This window comes from Oryctolagus cuniculus, chromosome 3, assembly GCF_051225735.1.
Source record: "Oryctolagus cuniculus isolate XC-2025 breed Fujian yellow rabbit chromosome 3, ASM5122573v1, whole genome shotgun sequence".
Taxonomy (NCBI): domain Eukaryota; kingdom Metazoa; phylum Chordata; class Mammalia; order Lagomorpha; family Leporidae; genus Oryctolagus; species Oryctolagus cuniculus.
This window is the reverse complement of record NC_142869.1, coordinates 40,243,865-40,262,501: the sequence shown is the minus strand read 5'-3', so window position 1 is coordinate 40,262,501 and position 18,637 is coordinate 40,243,865. Positions and strand designations below refer to the sequence as shown.

Genomic DNA, 18,637 nt, shown 5'->3' with positions numbered 1-18,637 from the left:
TATTTGGTCACTTTCCAGTAACTCTCCTTGGCCTCCTTGGCCCTTGTCCAAGTGAGTATAAAGATGTGCTGAGGACCATTTAAGCTTTTCACAATGCTAAGTAATATGTAAGCTCCGTAGTTTTTCCCCAATATCATTAAAAGTATGCCATCACTGATAAAGTATGAATTTCCATCATAATTTGTTTTACTAGAACTAAGTGATTTTTCCCATGAAGACAAACTTTTAAAATTAATTTTCTTGATATTCATATCATAAGAAGGGCTTTCTAAGAGCAGACTATATCTACATACCAAGTATATACATGTTTATTGTCACTCCAGTGGTTTATGCTTGTTGACTTATTACTGAAAATTTCATACATAAAAGTAGAGATGAGTATAATGAACTTCATCAATTAACATGTACCCACTTTTATTTCATCTGTACTCTATTTTTCCTATCTCCTCCACCTGCCCTTCAGACTATGATTTTTAAAATGGAAGCCCAGCTATCATATTAATGACATTTAATCATGAATTAAAGTGGATATTTTATGAATAGGTCACTGGTCTTTCCATGACTTAAGCCTGTTTAGGAATAGGTTGGCTTACCCAACTCTTTACTATTAAAGAATTTGGCCTCAGGATTCCCTGATCCCAGCAAGGCTCCATTTTCCCAAATAGGTTCATGTATGTACTTCCTGCATCACTCACTAATCAGTGGTGTTACCTTCACTGTACCTGTGACTATGAGTTTGGCAAATTGGCTTAAAAAGTGACCATTATTCTATTCATTCCCTCCTTCATTTGTTGCCCTAGTATGGAACAGTACTGAGGAAATTAGATATGACCCTGCCTGACTTCAGCTTATTTACTGGAGTTGTGACGAGGAGGCAGTGTGACATTACTTGGAAGACCACCTCTTTGAATGGGCATTGTTGTTCCTGATTTCACTTTATTTTCTGCCTGGGAAACATTTTATATGCTCACACACACACACAAAAAAAAACTGTATTAGTGACTAAGTAAATATGTGAAGCAATGATGAATGGTTTTAAAAAAATCAAAAAATTATAAAAGCCCACACTTTATATGGGAGTTAATAAGTTTTATATGTACCTATTGCCACCCTCACTCCCTTACATCCCACTTCCCCACCCTGCAGATTACTGCAAGTAGGTATGAGAAAATGTGAATAACCAAATTTTCATCTCAAAATATGGTATTAATAGAGGGAAAAAAAAAACATGTCCATAACCCATGGTTTTAAGAATGAAATTTCTAATTGGATGACAGCACTAAAAAATGCATAAATCTCTGCAGAAAACCACTATATAATTTAATAACTATCATGTATTATCTGAAAATGAATAATGATAGTGCAAAATTATCTCCCACATAGATCAATCTCTAATTTAAGAACTGATGTTTATAGCTATAAAAGGTATCACTGCTTTTGAAACATTGAATGCTATTTAATTCAAATTCCTTTTGAAAGCCATCTGCAGCTCTTTGAAATTTGTTGCTTCAAAATTGATTCTCTTTCCTGACAGGTACTTGATAGAAATAAATTCAACATTTGAGTCACACACTATGTATCTGTAATGAAAAGAAAGAAAATAATTAAAATATTTTGTGTAAAACATAAAAGGTTTCTTTCAATTTAAATTCAACTCATTTTAGCTTTTTATTTTTATCCCCCAATCAAAAAATTCAATTATGATATGACATAATATAAAGCATTTTTTGTCATTGCTTCTTTGGAGACTGAGAATAGAAGTGCTTTCTAATTTTAAATATTCAAAAGATTTAATAGCTAGATGAATTATATTTTAAAATTCCCATTAATTTATTTTCAAATGAGGAAAACCCACAATTTTGAGAAACTTATTATTATGAGGGGAAAGGCCTTGATTTGTAATTGTACCCAAATATGAAAGCCTACATTTTGCAAGCATAATGATTACATTCTCTTCAAAAGATCTGCAAATTCTCCTGGGCACATAACTTAGAAAATGAGAATATTGTAATTTGAAAAATTACAGATTTCATTGTTTTTTGATGTGTGAAACCTATAAACAAATATCAGGAGATTGTATTACAAAACTGAAAATCCCTTGTTTAGTTTTGTAAGGGACAGTGCCCTATGTGGCTTACAACCCTGACTTAAAAGAAAAATGCAGAGTAATGCAAAAGACACTCTAATCACTGCATCTAATTACAAGGAAGAATAACTCAGTAAAAATTTTAAGTATCCTTGGGCAGGCGTGTGGTCTAGTGGTCAGAGCATGGGATTTCAAGTCAGTAGTCTAAATTTCTATTTTAAACACCACTTCTAAATTTCTCCATGATTTTGGGAATGACATTAACTTTATTTTTAAATAAGAATTCATCATTTTTCTCTTTGTAATTACAAAGCAGTTTTAAAATCCTCTAGTAGAAATACAAATCTAATGCTGTAAAAATGAACTAACAAAGGGACAGGTGTGTTCTTCTTGATGGTAAAAAAAAAAAACTTGACAAGAAGAAAAGATTAGGTAAATATAAATGAAGTCAGAAATGTTTTATACTTGCCCTATGTAGTAGCATTGCTATACCCGCTGTTATTTCAAAATCAGTGTGGGGTATTATTTAACTACCAACTCATTGATAAGGTGAATAATTTCGATAGCTTTCCTTCAAATTGCTCCTTTGCTTTTGAGGAAACGGTAGTACCCACTGGATCCAAAGCTGCTCTTTTTATACTAATTGTTATTGCCACTCTAAGAAACTTGCATTCTTCAGGGATGCGCCTTTGTATTTTGTTTATATGTAGTGTTTTTGAAGTGTTCCTCCAAGTGTATTAAGTAGAGACAAATTACCATGTAAGTTTTCTTTAAACTACTGCTAGATTTCTAGAGATGAATGTAGGTAAGTGATTCAAATTCTAACATACTGATATAAATCAGTTACCACGATAATTTTCACTGGGAATAATTAACACGTGAATTCAAGTTCTGTGATCTGACTTAAAGGGTTCTTCCCTTCCTTCCCATTCTCTCTTCCTTCCTTTCCTTCTCTCTCTCTCTCCTCAGTTTCAGTTTTATGCTCTTTTCTGAGCATGTTAATATTCTTGCATGCTTTTTAGTCCTAGTTTAGCTGAAGTGTATGTTTTAGTTTTAGGAGAATCCAACCAGTCTTAATATGCTAAATTACCTAGTACAAAAATTAGAAAGGGTAAAATCAGGAATAGTGTAAAATATTAATATAGCATACAATGGGTTTATACAAAATTTAGCCAAATTCTCAACCTCTACAATAACCCTTAGTGTCTGTTTTATTGCATTCCTTCCGAGCAAAAGAGTGATCTTTAAAAACAGCAATTTATCAAGATAATGCTGCATGAAAGGAAATGGAGACCGTTATGAGGCAAAGTAAAACAGCTTAAGGACAGATCTTGTTTTATGTTTCCTTGATTAGAAATGCAGTGTAAGAATGTCCTTGCTAAAGTACTTAAAGCACCATTAAATGGTCCAAATCTCAGGTGAAAAATCACTGAGTAAAGGATCAAATCTCGACAGGGTCAGTTTGGTCTTCTGGCATTATACAGAAGGAAAATTAGAAATTGTGCTTTCACTAAATTTGTCCCCTCGGGAAGATCTTAAAATGAAATCCTTGTGTGATTGTTTGCAGTAGCTCTAATGGCTTTAGAGAGTACCTCAAGATTCCCAGGTGAATTTATGCTAAATAAGGGCAGGAAATATACTTATTAAGTTCATAAAACTAAACTTATATTTATATTTTTAAAATACATATATATTTAGGAAAATATAGGTAGTGTCTATCCTAAATAACAAAAATGTAATCTTGCATTTACTCCACTGATGTCCAGTTGTCAATTTCTTACCTGGGCCTCTTCAATGCATCTCACATTCAAAAATAATAGCAAGGAGGAAAGGAGTTCCTTAAAATTTGTTATCTTAGCTTTACCACATTAAATTTTCCTTTTAAAAACCAAATTCTCTTTGGTTCTTTATTGGTTCCCTAATACAACTCTCTTTTACTTCCCTACTCCTTAAACAGAAAAGAGTACTTCAAAGTGTTTGTGGGAAAACTGAATTAAAGGTAGTTTATTTTGCTAGACATTTTTTTGAAATCCATGCATAGTTTTTTCACAAAAAAAGTTCATGTTAAATACATGTGAAAAACTTTTTAAAACTAGGTCAAAATGTCAAGTTCTAAAACAGAAAATGCAGAATTTTTACCTTCATTCTTCAGAAGACAGACTTCTAAGTGTCCATTATAATGATACTAGATAAACTAATAGATATGATAAACTAATCCGATGACACTTTTAGTTGATGCTTGAACTTTCTCCAAAAGGTCATTTCTTCCCATTAGCCCCAGTTTTATGCATATTACAACATAATTTTTGCATTCCAACTTTAAACCGCCAGAATACTTTATAAGGATGTGGACATTTGTCTTGGTGCAATAAAGTCCAGGTTGGAAACTTCAGGAAAAGACAGAGTCCCTTAATGTCTCAAAGTATTACTCATTCTTAACATTTTTATTTTATTTTTGACACAGAGAAGCTGTCTTTAAAAGATTACCAAAGAGTCAGAAATAATTATTTTAGTAATGGACCCAGGTTATTTTCATTTAGTTTAAGTTGGTATTTTTTATTTTACATTTGAGAAATTTTTATGTAGGATGACTAACCATAAAAATATACTTTTAATAATTGTAATAGAGTACAAACAAAAATAGCAACATATTTATTAACTGTCATTAAAATTCTACATCCTTATTGCTTACTTAGGTTTCTGAAATGATGCCAGATAGTTTTATGAGCTTTCACAATCATTACTCAGGTTTGATACCCAGCTCTGGTACCTGACTCTAGCTTCGTGCTTTAAGTCCTGGGAGGCAGTTTTGATGGCTCAAGTAATTGGGTTCACGGCACCCATATGGGAGACGTGGATTAAGTTCCCAGCTTCCAGCTTCAGCCTGGTCCCAAATGTGGGCATTTGGGAAGTTAACTAGCCTGTTGGAGTTCCCTCTGTAGGTCTATCTATCCATCCATCCATCTCCATCTCTCTGTCCCTCAAATAAATAAATAAATAATTTGAAAATCATTATTATTTATCACTAGAACATTAGAAGTAATTATTGTTTAGGATTAGGTCAACTTGTAAGGGACAGAAAACCCCAAATTATAGGGTTTAATTTATACATGTTTTTTTTTTCTCATACAGAATCCAGAGAAGTGAGATCTTTCACCGATTATCTCCCCACAGAGACACCAATTTGAATAACTACTCATGCACCAGTCAACCTTTACAAGAGTAAGGTAGCCAGGTGAGAGCCCACAGTACCTGTTTTAGTATAGCTATAAAAATACCCACTGAAGATGTTGGGAGAATTGTCCATGTTACATCCCAACTTCAAGCAACACAGTGTGGAGAGAAATGCCTCCTGCTTGAGGTGGCAAGAGGGAATTAACTGAGTGCCCCACACAGCTCCTATTCCCAGCCAGAATCCACAGACTGAGCTTCTGGAAGCATGTTTGCTAGCCAGCCAAAAGACTGCCTCCTCCAATATCAAAGCGATGAAGAGAAAGAGTCTGTCCACTGTGGAGTTGAACAGGAAAGTGAGGATTAGAAACTGCAGAACAGAAATACTTGATAACCTTATAAAGAAGGAAACTAAGAATTCTATGGCCTTTTCAGGCTCTGAGCCCACTTGGGTTACCACACCATTACACTGCCCTGAAGAAACAGCCCAGCCCATGTTGTGCCCTCCTCTATTTAGGCTTTTGCTGCATGGAGTCATCTTGAGATCATGCCTACCTGGGGTCATATGAAGCAACTTGACAGCTGTTAGCAGCAGCACTGTTGACTCAGCTTTGTGAAATACCCAAGAGGCCCCACCCACTCATGGCCCCAGGAAGAACTCAGGCACCACACCCTGAGCAGCTCAGCATACATGCCCCCAGAAAATAGTCACACAATCCTGCCCACCGTCATCCTACACTGGAAACACCTAGGCAAGCCTCAACCACCTACTCTTTTCTCCAGGAATCAACAAGGTATTGCTGTTCATGTGCCTGCTCTAAAACCGCAAGGTGACCCTGCCCTGGGAGACAACTGGGCTAATGCTTCAGCCCACAGAAGCCTGGGAAGCAGACAAGCAGCCTCGTCCACTGCCTCATGGCCTGGGGAAGCAGCCAAGCAGACTTTCTTGATTGACTTGGCCTCCTGAAGCCCCTAAGAAGCAACAGGGCAGGTCTTCCCACCCTCACATGGCCCCAAGACAAGTTTAGCTTGGCCCAAGGAGGCCCTGAGAAGTAGATGCTCAGTCATGCCCACCCACTCTCAGCCCTAGGAAACAGACAGCCAGACCTGCCTAAGCAGGTCAGTTCCTGGAAGTTCCATGAAGTTACTCAGGCATCTATCAGAGAATTACAGGTGTTCTAGACACAGGGGGATAGACGAGCCCCCCTTGCAGCCCTCAGTCATTGACAGACAGTATTCCTCACTACTGACATCTGTACCACACTCACCTGGGCCCCAAAGGGGTGATCCTAAGCTCACACAACTCACAGAAACCAGCAAGTACCTGATATGTGTAACCAGGTGCACTACTCTCAGAGCTACCAGCCAACCTGCCGTGCGTAAGGGAGCTATATCTCAACTGGTGGTGGCACAATCACAGAACTCTTGCCGCCTAGGCCACTGAGACACCAAAGACATACCTAATGTTGATTACAGTTGAAGAAACTACAAGAATGGTACACTAAAGTCCCCATCTAGAACCAAAACCAGGGCATCATATCTGACCAACAGCAAAAAGTCTTTTATTATGAAAGGTAGCCTAAAAATTTGGTAGATGCACAAAGGGGCACAAAAAGCATGAAAAAAATTATACAGAATACCTCCAAAAGAACACAATAACTCTTTGGCAAAAAAAAAAATACAAAATAGAAGTTAATTGACAAAAAATTCAAAAGAATGATTTTTAAGGAAACTTAATGAGATAAGAGGAAACAGAAAGACAATTCAATGTTAGAAAGCTAATTCATGATATGAAAGAGAAATTTGGCAAAGAGATATCACCAACAAAAAGCAATAGAACCAGTTAAAAACTTTGGAGCTAATGAACTCACTAAATGAAATTAAAAATAGAGTTGACAGGCTTGGAGCAAAATTGAGTGAGAATAAATTTCTAGAAGAATGAATTTTGAAGATTATCCCTTGAGATAACTCAGTTAGACAAAAAAAAAATTTTTAAAACAATAAAGCAAGCCTTCAAGACTTACAAGACACCATTAAGCAAGTAAACAATTGCACTATGAGTTTTCCAGAAGGAGAAGAAAAGGAGAAAGGCATGAAATACCTACTCAATGCAATAATTGCTGAAAACTTTCTAAACATTGGGAAAGATACATGCTTCCAGATCCAGAAAGCTCAAAGGACCATTATATCTGACCAAAAAAGATTCTGAGGAAAATTATGCTCAAACTTCAAAAATACCAGACAAAAAGAACCCCTACAAGAGCAAGAGAAAAGCATCATGTCATTTATAAGGAAATTCCCATTAGATTAAGGCAGACTTGGCAGAATCAATATTGCCCTTGGGGAGATTTGGATGAAATATCAAAGTTCTGGACAAAAATTGCCAGCCAAGAATATTATATATCCAGCACAGCTATCCTCTAGAAATGAACAAAAAAAGACTTTTCATGACAAAATAAAAAGTGAATTCATCACCACTAGGTCTGTCCTGTAAGAAATACGTAATGGAGTTCTACATTAGAAGGTTGATAACTACTGTCATCAAAACATACAGAAGTACAAAAAGTACAAATCTCAACAGTAGAACAGATACACAAAAGAGAAGACAATCAAATCACTGCAGTACAGAACACCACCAAATCACAAAGATGAACAAGAGAGGAAAGAAGAGAATATATACAAAACAACCAGAAAAAAAATTAACAGAATGACAGGGGTATATTTTTACTCAAATTTCTATCTGCAGCTACTAACTCAACTTTAATATATGAGACTTCTTTAATTTTCAAATAGAAGAATGAAAGCATTCAGCATAGGCTGCCCCCAAATACGCCACTCATGAAATAAAGACCATTTTGAGATAAAGGCAACTGAGAAAAAGTAGACACAGGATGAGCATTCTGCTTTCTCATCTGCCTGAAGCAGAAGATAAATTCTACTTCCTGGACCAGGAAGTGACAAAAGTGCACTGAGTAAGAGTCATTCAAGGAAGCCTTATCCGTAATTTCCCAAATATTTGCCTTCCCATAATCTGCTGCCCCTGGAAGCTCAAAGTTCTTTTCTTTTTTTTTTTCTTGTCACTTCTCTTTTTTAAAAAAGATTTTATTTATTTGAAAGACAGAGTTACAGAGAGAGGTAGAGACAGAGAGAGAGGTCTTCCATCTGCTGGTTCACTCCCCAGATGGCCACAACAACCGGAACTGCGCCAATCCAAAGCAAGGAGCCAGGAGCTTCTTTTGGGTCTCCCACATGGGTGTAGGGGCCCAAGGACTTGGGCCATTTTCTACTGCTTTCCCAGACCATAGCAGGGAGCTGGATCGGAAGAGAAGCGGCCAGGACTAGAACCGGCGCCCATATGGGATGCCGGCGTTTCAGGCCAGGGTGTTAACCTGCTGTGCCACAGCGCTGGCCCCTCTTGTCACTTCTCTAACAACTTATTCTTTATTGAAATACTATATAAATCCTAAGCTCTAATCACCCCTCTTTGAGTTACTAATTATTGAGTTCCCTCTTGTGTATGCATGCAAATGAGGATTCTTCCAAAAAAAGTTATGGAAAATACATCTTATAAAAATACATACTGTGCATGTATTCAAAAAACTTTTGCCAAAATAAACTTATCCTTTAATTTCATTTTTCAGAAGTGTTTTGAAATACCCTCGTAGAACATGAAGACAACATCAGCAATATTCCAGAATAAAGCTGTCATCTTCCCTCATCAGTTCACTCAGTCTTACGTAATTAATTCTTGTTCCATTGGATCTTCAGTTAGCAGTCCCATGAACCCATCACCTTCTTGACCAAAGCCTTGTAAATCATGATGTAGTTCACTGGGATGGTTTCAAATTTACTTAAACAATGAAGGGGCTGGCAAGGTGGTGAGCAGGTAAAGCCGCCAACTGCAGTGCCGGCATCCCATATGGGCACTGGTTAGAGTCCCGGCTGCTCCACTTCAATCCAGCTCTCTGCTAAGGCCTGGGAAAGCAGTGGAAGATGCCCCGTCACCGGATCCCTGCACCCACATGGGAGACTTGGAGGAAGCTCCTGTCTCCTGGCTTCAGAACGGCGCAGTTCTGGCCACTGCAGCCATCTGGAGAGTGAACCAGCAGATGGAAAACCTCTCTCTCTCTCTCTCTGCCTCTGCCTCTCTGTAACTCTACCTTTCAAGTAAATAAATAAATTAAAATAAAAATAAATTTTAAAAAATGCCACCAGAAGCCTGTGCCCCAAAGTACCTGGCAGTCTTTTTACATAGGACTCTGAGATCTTTTATCGAAGATGAAGTACTGTGGACTGAAATTGACTACAAGAGCTTTCAGGGAAGTATAAGAGAAAAAAAAAACATACAAGCAAAAAACAAAGCAACACACAACAGAAACACAGACAATAAAAGATTTAACATGCTTATAATTTTCAAAAGTAAAAAGTCTGATGAGAGTTTATTACAAGAATAATACAACCAAGTAATTTGATTATTTCTATAGCATGCAAAATCAGTCAATCCAAAAAAAGTTTTAGCCAAAAAATTTATAAGCATAATAATTAGGACTATTTTTAAAGAAAACAGTAACCATTACATTTAATTTATAAAAATGGATGAGCATAATCTTAACAGAGAAAAATTCTGGCACCTAAAACATCATTAATTTGTCAAGAGCATAGAATAATATATAATAATATAAAGTAAAAAGATTCAGTAAATCTGGAGTAGTTCCCAGACATCTGTATATTAATACTATCTATAGACAAGTTATCTGGATTCTTAATTGAAAACTACTGGCCTAGAAAATACTGGATTGAAATTAAAGGTTAAACATTTAAACACAATTGAAAATATGGTTGATAGCCCATGCTATCTAATACCAGGCAAAGCAGCATGAGGAAACTGAAGATAAAAACACAGTGGGGACATTAACAAATCCCTAAAAACCTTATATGAAGCTATTATGAAATGTTTATATTAATGTCATTTAATCCATACAAATCTAACCCAGGGATACTAAGTAACTCTTCTGTGATGACAACTTTTTACACATAGCTCATCAACAATAACATGTCAAATAAATTTAATTATTTCTAGCACTTCTCTTTACAAGATGAAAGAACAATCCTTCATATTTTTTTTTCCAGGAGTCTTTCTGGAAAATTTCAAAGGTAGTTTCAGATGTAAAATAAATCATGAAAGTTTTATTTCATTTCATTTTACCTGTACGATTCAACTTTGGGAATGTCAAAATAAAAGAACATCACAAGATTCTAATCAGATCATGGGTACTTGAGAACTACTTGGCTCCTCATTTTCAAAGTGACAGTAAATCATTAGAAAAATAAACAGTAAGTAGTGAAATCATTTTTACAGAAAATTAGAAGAGAAAAGAGAAGTAATGAGACTTTGAGTATTTTCTATTTGTAGGAACAAAGAACTATCATTGTCTAACTAAAAATCAAGTTTAAAACCAAACATATTGGGGCGGAGCCAAGATGGCGGAATAGTGAGGACGCACACTGATAGTCCAGGAAAAGATAGTTTAATAACAGTGGAGTTACTGTAGTCTCAGGAAAAGGCTTGGGAAAAAATTGCAGAGGAAACTCTCCCGGATCTAGTGGATGTGACACGGAGGACCTACGGGGAGAGCAAGGACATCCATGGTGCGGAGGACAGCCGTGGAGTCTGCGCGCTAGCGCTGGAAGGGGAGGTGAGACAAAAACCTCAGTAACCCGAGACATTGGCGGGGAAAGGCAGAAAGAGCCTAGAGGGAACGAAAGCCCCACTGGGGAAAGCTCACCACGCTGACTGAAGGAGAGAAAAAAACGAATAAATAAGGGGAACCGGCACAGACACTAGCCTCTCTCTCCACTCACCTTACAAGCCAAGCAAGACAAAGAGCCCGCGCCATTTTGAACATACATAAAGCGGTGCCCGCCATCAGCCAAGCAGAAAAACCTGACTCTTGTGGGGAGAAATAACAGGAGGTTAGGACCTAGTGAAAGTGTGGAGCTAATGAACTGAGACTGTGAAAATCTGAGGGGGGGTGAGAGAACTCACCGAGTACACAAACTCGGTAACCTTGGCAACAGGGTGAGAGACTGCCATGAAATTTGAGATCAGACAGAGGGCTGCATAAACCCTTTGTGTGGTCCCTGGGGTAGAGAGAGCAGTCGAATACCCACAGGGGCCAGATTTCATACATCAACTACCCTCAATTCCACTCAGCTGTGCAGAATTAATTCCCTTCTGAGTCAAAAAAAAAAAAAAAAGAGAGAGAGAGAGAGAGAGAGCTAGAGAGAGAACAACCTGGGTGAGTCACCTTTGACACACCCTTAACCCTGAAGAACCAGAGCTCTCTGGCCACACCCATCACAGCCTCTAAGGATCCATCAAAAGCAGACAGTCCACTTAATCTAGAGTCATAGTATAACAAGAAAAAACACCACAGCAAAGAAACCAAAGAATATCTCCAATATGCCAAACAACAAACACAAAAACCGAGGTAACAAGGAAGACACTATGACGCCCCCAAATGAAAAAGACACCACAATTCAAGATTATGAAGATGATGAGATAGGAGAAATGCAAGAAGCAGATCTCAAAAAATTGATAAGAACATTAAGAAGTTCTCAAAAACAAATTCTTGAACTACAGAAATCCTTAATGGACAAGAGAAAATCTCTCTCGCAAAAATGAAATATTAAGGAGGAATCAAAATGAAATGAAACAACTAGTAGAACATGAAACTGTGATAGTGATGAGAAATCATAATGAAATGAAGAATTCAATAGATCAAATGACAAACACATTAGAGAGCCTTAAAAACAGAATGGGTGAAGCAGAAGAGAGAATATCAGACTTAGAAGACAGAGAACAGGAAAGTATACAGTCAAACCAAAGAAAAGAAGAGGAAATTAGAAATCTAAAAAATATTGTCGCGAATCTACAGGATACTATTTAAAAACCCAACATTCAGGTTCTAGGAGTTCCTGAAGGCGTGGAGAGGGAGAAAGGATTAGAAGGCTTTTTTAGTGAGATATTAGCAGAAAATTTCCCAGGTTTGAAGAAGGACAGAGACATCCGAGTACAGGAAGCTCATAGAACCCCTAACAAACATGACCTAAAGAGATCCTCACCCTAACACGTTGTAAATAAACTCACCACAGTGAAACATAAAGAAAAGATCTTAAAATGTGCAAGAGAGAAACGTCAGATTACTCTCAGAGGATCTCCAATCAGACTCACAGCTGACTTCTCATCAGAAACTCTACAAGCTAGGAGGGAATGGCAAGACATAGCCCAGGTACTAAGAGAGAAAAAGGCCAGCCCAGAATATTATATCCTGCAAAGCTCTCATTTATGAATGAAGGTGAAATAAAGACCTTTCATAGCAAACAGAAATTGAAAGAATTTGTCACCACTCATCCAGCCCTGCAAAACATGCTTAAAGATGTGTTACACAAAGAAACACAGAAACACGGTCATCAATATGAAAGAAGGTAAAGGAAGGAAAGCTCACAGCAAAAGATCACAGGAAGTTCAAAGCATATATTAGAAAATATCTTTGGCAAATGGCAGGGCAAAGTTACTACTTATCAATAGTCACATTGAACGTTAATGGCCTGAACTGTCCAGTTAAAAGACACCGATTGGCTGACTGGGTTGAGGAACAAAACCCATCTATTTGCTGCTTACAAGAAACACATCTTTCCAACAAAGATCCATACAGACTGAAAGTGAAAGGCTGGAAAAAGATATACCATGCCAACAGAAATGAAAAAAGAGCGGGCGTAGCCATCTTAATATCGAACAACATAAACTTTACCACAAAAACTGTTAGGAGAGACAAAGAGGGGCACTATATAATGATTAAGGGATCAATTCAACAGGAAGATATAACGATTATCAATGTATATGCACCTAACTACAGGGCACCAGCTTATCAAAAAATTTGTTAACGGACTTAAAGGGAGACTTAGACCCCAATACAATAGTACTGGGGGACTTCAATACTCCACTCTCAGAAATAGACAGATCAACAGGACAGAAGATCAACAAGGAGACAGTAGATTTAAACAACACTATAGCCCAAATGGATCTAACAGATATCTACAGAACTTTTCATCCTACACAGAAAGTATTTACATTCTTCTCAGCAGTACATGGAACCTTCTCTAGGACTGACCACATACTAGGCCATAAAGCAAGTCTCAGCAAATTCAAAAGAATTAGAATCATACCATGCAGCTTCTCAGACCATAAAGGAATTAAGTTGGAAATTACCAACTCAGGAATCCCTAGAGCATATGCAAACACATGGAGATTGAACAACATGCTCCTGAATGAACAATGGGTCATAGAAGAAATCAAAAGAGAAATCAAAAATTTTCCAGAAGTAAATGAGGATAACAACACAACATACCAAAACTTGTGGGATACAGCAAAAGCAGTGTTAAGAGGAAAGTTTATATCAATAGGTGCCTACATCAAGAAATTGGAAAGGCACCAAATAGATGCGCTTTCGATGCATCTCAAGGATCTAGAAAATCTGCAGCAAACCAGACCCAAATCTAGTAGGAGAAGAGAAATAATTAAAATCAGAGAAGAAATCAACAGGATTGAATCAAGAAAAACATTACAAAAAATCAGCCAAACGAGGAGCTGGTTTTTTGAAAAAATAAACAAAATTGACACCCCATTGGCCCAACTAACTAAAAAAAGAAGAGAAAAGACCCAAATCAATAAAATCAGAGATGAAAAAGGAAACATAACAACAGACACCACAGAAATAAAAAGAATCATCAGAAATTACTACAAGGACTTGTATGCCAGCAAACAGGGAAACCTATCAGAAATGGATAGATTCCTGGACATGTGCAACCTACCTAAATTGAACCAGGAAGACATAGAAAACCTAAACAGACCCATAACTGAGACAGAAATAGAAACAGTAATAAAGGCCCTCCCAACAAAGAAAAGCCCAGGACCAGATGGATTCACTGCTGAATTCTACCAGACATTTAAAGAAGAACTAACTCCAATTCTTCTCAAACTATTCAGAACAATCGAAAAAGAGGGAATCCTCCCAAATTCTTTCTATGAAGCCAGCATCACCTTAATTCCTAAGCTGGAAAAAGATGCAGCAGAGAAAGAGAATTATAGACCAATATCCCTGATGAACATAGATGCAAAAATCCTCAATAAAATTCTGGCCAATAGAATGCAACAACACATCAGAGAGATCATCCATCCAGACCAAATGGGATTTATCTCTGGCATGCAGGGATGGTTCAATGTGCGCAAAACAATCAATGTGATACACCACATTAACAGACTGCAGAAGAAAAACCATATGATTATCTCAATAGATGCTGAGAAAGCATTTGATAAAATACAACACCCTTTCATGATGAAAACTCTTAGGAAACTGGGAATGGAAGGAACATTCCTCGATATAATCAAACCAATTTATGAAAAACTATGGCCAACATCCTATTGAATGGGGAAAAGTTGGAAGCATTTCCACTGAGATCTGGTACCAGACAGGGATGCCCACTCTCAACACTGCTATTCAATATAGTTCTCAAAGTTTTAGCCAGAGCTATTAGACAAGAAAAAGAAATTAAAGGGATACGAATTGGGAAGGAAGAAGTTAAACTATCCCTCTTTGCAGATGATATTATTCTTTTTAGGGGATCCAAAGAACTCTACTAAGAGACTATTGGAACTCATAGAAGAGTTTGGCAAAGTAGCAGGGTATAAAATCAATGCACAAAAATCAACAGCCTTTGTATACACAGGCAATGCCACGGCTGAGGAAGAACTTCTAAGATCAATCCCATTCACAATAGCTACAAAAACAATCAAATACCTTGGAATAAACTTAACCAACGATGTTAAAGATCTCTACGATGAAAATTACAAAACCTTAAAGAAAGAAATAGAAGAGGATACCAAAAAATGGAAAAATCTTCCATGCTCATGGATTGGAAGAATCAATATCATCAAAATGTCCATTCTCCCAAAAGCAATTTATAGATTCAATGCAATACCAATCAAGATACCAAAGACCTTCTTCTCAGATCTGGAAAAAATAATGCTTAAATTCATATGGAAACACAGGAGACCTCGAATAGCTAAAGCAATCTTGTACAACAAAAACAAAGCTGGAGGCATCACAATACCAGATTTCAGGACATGCTGCAGCGCAGTTGTTATCAAAAAAGCATGGTACTGGTACAGAAACAGATGGATAGACCAATGGAACAAAACAGAAACACCAGAAATCAATCCAAACATCTACAGCCAACTTATATTTGATCAAGGATCCAAAACCAATCCCTGGAGTAAGGACAGTCTATTCAACAAATGGTGCTGGGAAAACTGGATTTCCACGTGCAGAATCATGAAGCAAGACCCCTACCTTTCACCTTACACAAAAATACACTCAACATGGATTAAAGACTTCAATCTATGACCAGACACCATCAAATTATTAGAGAGCATTGGAGAAACCCTGCAAGATATAGGTACCGACAAAGACTTCTTGGAAAAGACCCCAGAAGCACAGGCAGTCAAAGCCAAAATTAACATTTGGGATTGCATCAAATTAAGAAGTTTCTGTACTGCAAAAGATACAGTCAGGAAAGTGAAGAGGCAACCGACAGAATGGGAAAAAATATTTGCAAACTATGCAACAGATAAAGGGTTGATAACCAGAATCTACAAAGAAATCAAGAAACTCCACAACATCAAAACAAACAACCCACTTAAGAGATGGGCCAAGGACCTCAATAGACATTTTTCAAAAGAGGAAATCTAAATGTCCAACAGACACATGAAAAATCAAGATCACTAGCAATCAGGGAAATGCAAATCAAAACCACAATGAGGTTTCACCTCACCCCGGTTAGAATGGCTCACATGCAGAAATCTACCAACAATAGATGCTGGAGAGGATGTGGGGAAAAGGGGACACTAACCCACTGTTGGTGGGAATGCAAACTGGTTAAGCCACTATGGAAGTCAGTCTGGAGATTCCTCAGAAACCTGAATATAACCCTACCATACAACCCAGCCATACCACTCCTTGGAATTTACCCAAAGGAAATTAAATTAGCAAACAAAAAAAGCTGTCTGCACATTAATGTTTATTGCAGCTCAATTCACAATAGCTAAGACTGGAACCAACCCAAATGCCCATCAACAGTAGATTGGATAAAGAAATTATGGGACATGTACTCTATAGAATACTATACAGCAGTCAAAAACAATGAAACCCAGTCATTTGCAACAAGATGGAGGAATCTGGAAAATATAATGCTGAGTGAATTAAGCCAGTCCCAAAGGGACAAATATTATATGTTCTACCTGATCAGTGACAACTAACTGAGCACCAAAGGGGAACCTGTTGAAGTGAAATGGACACTATGAGAAACAGTGACTTGATCAGCTCTTGTCCTGACGGTTGATGTACAATGTAATATTTTATCCATTTTAGTATTTTTTGTTTTGTTCTAGTACTATTGGTTGAACTCTGTAATTAACACACAATTATTCTTAGGTGTTTAAATTTTAACAGAAAAGTGATCCCTGTTAAATATAACAGTGGGAATAAGAGAGGGAGGAGATGTACAATTTGCGACATGCTCAATTGGACTTGCCCCAAATGGTGGAGTTAGAAACGTGCCAGCGGATTCCAACACAATCCCATCAAGGTGGCATGTACCAATGCCATCTCGCTAGTCCAAGTGATCAATTTCAGTTCACAATTGATCACACTGATAGGTCTAAGAATCAAAGGGATCGCACAAACAAGACTAGTGTCTGCGAATACTAACTGATAAAATCAAAAAGGGAGAGAACGATCCAACATGGGAAGCGGGATATACAGCAGACTCATAGAATGGCAGATGTCCTAAATAGCACTCTGGCCTCAGAATCAGCCCTTAAGGCATTCGGATCTGGCTGAAGAGCCCTTGAGAGTATTTTAGGCATGGAAAGCCAAGACACTCTGGGAAAAAGAAGACCTAAATGAAAGATCTCTGCGAGTGAGATTCCAGTGGAAAGAACGGGCCATCGAAGAAGGAGGTACCTTTCTCTGAAGGGAGGAGAGAACTTCCACTTTGACTATGACTCTGTCGGAATAAGATCAAAGTCAGCGAACTCAAAAGGCTTCCATAGCCTTGGCAACTCATGACTAGAGCCTAGGAAGATTACTGATGCCATAAACAAGAGTGTCAAATTGTTAAGTCAACAACAGGAGTCACTGTGTACTTACTTCTCATGTGGGATCTGTCCTTAATGTATTGTCCAATGTGAAGTAATGCTATAACTAGTACTGAAACAGTATTTTACCCTTTGTGTTTCTGTGTGGGTGCAAATGATGAAATCTTTACTTAATATATACTGAATCGATCTTCTGTATATAAAGATAATTGAAAATGAATCTTGATGTGAATGGAGTGGGAGAGGGAGCAGGAGATGGGAGGGGTGCGAGTGGGAGGGAAATTATGGGGGGGGGAGCCATTGTAATCCATAAACTGTATTTCGGAAATTTATATTTACGAAATAAAAGTTAAAAAAATAAACAGTAAGATGATTATAAAAAATAACCTTAACTCTTTACACAGTGAGAAACCCTTATTTTCTTAAGTAATATAAAACATAATAAAATCAACATACATAAGCTTGAAAATAGAAAATGAGTCTGGGAAATGAAGTTGGGGGGGGAGAGAACCCACCCTATTCCTTTAGAACAAAACTGTTCTCTTTTTCCTTGAAAAACAGCAGGACAAGTTGTATTTCTCTGAAATTACAGCCCCTAAGTAGTGTCATTTACATATGTTAGTTATAAATTTTAACTGAAGTAACTTCTATTTCACAAAGATAACTGGGAGGAGGGAGACAGTGAGAGAGATGGTCAACCATGAAGGACTAGACATCAGCAATCTTGCAGTCCTTTAGAGGTCATGAACATAAAAAAATTTTTTCTATAGCCATACTTTATACAACTGTGCAAGGTGGCAAAAATAAATGTTAACAGGTTCCAACATATTGTTTCCCTATAGCATATAAAAATAAGAAGCAAATGGGAAATTTTAAAACATGCTTAATAATCAATGTTTCACTATTCAGTCTTACTTAGAAATGACCTGGACATCCAATAAATACCCATTAATAAACTCAATTTAACATCAGTTCAAGGAAATTATCTCAAAGTTGACATACTAAGAAACATAATTACTTTTGAAATAAAATTTAGTTAGGATAATGAATCAATTTAGTTAAATAAAAATTTACATTTTTCATAACCTTAAGCATTAAATAATGCTAGCTTCTTTGATCAGTAAATTTAAGTTTAGAGAATATACCCAAGTAAAAAACTGCTT

At 37.1% G+C, this 18,637-nt stretch overlaps 1 long non-coding RNA gene across 3 annotated transcripts in view; it reads right to left on the bottom strand.

The window, feature by feature from the left end:
- Nucleotides 1-1,214: 1,214 nt before the first annotated feature.
- The window catches only part of LOC103348812 (uncharacterized), a 47,392-nt gene continuing 29,969 nt past the window's right edge, over nt 1,215-18,637 (bottom strand). Inside the window, exon 4 of one of the 3 annotated variants that reach the window (XR_016231470.1) lies at nt 1,215-1,580. This is a non-coding gene — a long non-coding RNA (uncharacterized LOC103348812). The remainder of the gene's footprint in view (nt 1,581-18,637) is intronic. The other 2 variants (XR_016231467.1, XR_016231471.1) reach the window with 2 other exon arrangements.